Source organism: Sphaeroforma arctica (assembly GCF_001186125.1).
Source record: "Sphaeroforma arctica JP610 unplaced genomic scaffold supercont1.730, whole genome shotgun sequence".
Lineage (NCBI taxonomy): Eukaryota > Ichthyosporea > Ichthyophonida > Sphaeroforma > Sphaeroforma arctica.
In genome coordinates, this window is record NW_014039828.1 from 8,318 (window position 1) to 11,038 (window position 2,721).

Genomic DNA, 2,721 nt, shown 5'->3' on the forward strand with positions numbered 1-2,721 from the left:
AGCAGATTTAGTTTCTCAACCGATTCCCGAGAGTGGATTAAGCCTGTCAACCACAACATATTAATAATAGCTACGGTTCTATGTGAGTCACAACCTATGCGGAAAGGCATCATGTGATCAGCGTGAGATTTAGTTGCAGATATGTTTAAATAGAAAAGCATCGAAGTGTTAAAGTGTTCCGCATAAGGTTTCTCATACTGACCATATGAGTTTTTACCCTGACCAGCCCAAGCGGCTGAACACTAGTACAAACACCTTAGGTATAAAACCAAAGGTGAGGTCAGAAATAAATACATACATTTGCACTATATTTAAAGTCTACTACATTGTACTCTAACAACTTATCAGGTCACTCTGATCTCGCGCTATCAATATGCCTACTGTGAACTCTAAGGATATTAAGACCACCACTATTCTCGAATCGAAGGTTGACTGGCTTCCTTGGAAAACCCATACAATTATATCCGTGAATTGTGAAGGAATCCCAACAATATTGACCGATCCAACCCCATCTAGTGGCAACCGATGGACACACAAGGAAATCGCTGAGGCATATCGGATTATCAACCGCACCTTGTCTCCACTGCTGCAAACGGAGATAAGCCAATTCATTGATAAGCTGTGGGAAGCTTTTGCCGCACTGAAACGCAAGTTTGAAGCCCTGACCGAAGATGATATCCAGACATTAGAAGGAAAACTGAACCGAATCACGCAATAACGGACCGAATCTTACGCCAGCCTTATCAGTCGTCTCAACACGGCATTTGTGGAATTCAAAAACGCCGGAGGTACAAAGTCTAACAACAGCCTATGCGCTATTATACGGCAGGCTGTAAACAACGATAATCAGACTGTTAAGATTACGTTGAAAGCTCACCACGTACCTCATCGCATTGGATCCAGATGAAAGTGACCCATCAACCATTGTGCACGGTGCGCATGCAGCTATATCGACAGGAAATTGTACATTCTGTAATAATCGTGGGCATTCCATCGGGCAATGCCGTAAGCTACAAGCTCTAATCAAATCATGCGTTGCTGGTAACCCACATAATCAGGGTCGTGACCACGACGGTCGAGCTTTGCTAGCGATGACACAACAAGACGATCCACCATCGGGCGAGTGGGCATTATAGCAGGTGCACCATTCATGTGGGGAACAAACTTGCAACGACTAGTAACAACGTCTACAGCAGAGGCAGAATACGTAGCACAATCTGATACAGCCAAAGACGCAGTATGGGCTAGGAATCTCTTCACAGAATTCGGCATTCCGCTCGTAGAACCCACCACCATAGAACAGGACAACAAGTCAGCAATACTGATAGGAAATGGGATCACGAAATCCCGCCGTACAAAACATGTCGATCTACGATATCATCACATCAGGTAACTCACATCGAACAACACCATCAAGCTGAAATATATACCATCAGAACAGCTACTCAGTGATTTCTTCACGAAGCCACTCAGCCGAGAGAAGTTTACCGACATACGCGACAGACTAATGACTTGGATGCCAGTATCAACATAGTCCAATTTATAATAAAGGTAAGTATTTTAAGGTAAGCAGCTGTCAAATGCTTTGTGCTTCTATCTCTGACTGCAAAATATACAGATATATCGTACCTTGTAAAAAGAGGGTGTACAAACTGTTTGTATTACATGTAAAAATGAAATTATAAATAATGTACACGCAATATATAACTATATATTTGTTAATATGATTGTTCCTATCGATAAACACCCAAGTATTTACATGTGCGACTGTGTTTTGACATAAAATACTCTGAAGTTAAAGTTGAATCAACAGACAATTTGTATTCATCGATACACATAATATTAGTAACCTACTGGTTCTTTTAATTTTTATGCGTGATATCGTAAAAGTTGCATACCTGTGACAATTTGTATAAAAATTCACTCGCAGGATACAAACAAAATTGAGAATTTCAACAAACAAAATTGAGAATTTCACAGCCCACAGGCCCTACAGGGACCACAACCTCGCACTGGCTCCAAACCATGTATTGTGAGTACTAACACAGAAACAAAAAAACAAAAGTTTTTTTATATACCACTGGAGCCTGAATTTTTTATCCTCAATGGGTAGAATTTATCACTACACGAATTTCGTTGGTCAATTCGATCAAACATATAACTTTTTTTAAAAGCAACCATACTAAGGATAGCAGCCAGACCGCAGCATAAGAGCCGCACATTCCAAGACCCAAGAGAAAATCTTAGCTTCACAGTCTCCGAGTCTCAGCCTCTCAGGCCACATCCCAAAGTCAAACCAATATGCCACAACGCAGAAGGGAGTTGTCCCCCAGCATCCACGTCACAGTACACACCGATTCAGTAAGCAAAATGCATTTTTCAAGAAAATCTCGAGTATTTTTACCTGCGAAATTGTGATGCCTGTCCCCGTACAGAAGATTATCCACGCCAGTCGTGAAGCCTGTCACTGTACAGGATATCGTCTACTCTTCAGAAAAACCAACGTTTTCAACAATTTTCACCGAGACAATACTCAACCGCACCAATTCGTAAACGTCTTCGACAAATATACATTGGTTCAACGCTTATCGCACAATCCATCTACAGAGTCAACAATTTCACAATCCAGGTCTTAAGTCTTCAGCCTTCATTAGTCTTTAGTTTCCAATTTTCAGCCTTCAGACTTCAGCCCTTGTTGATTGTAAAATTGAGGGGGAGTGA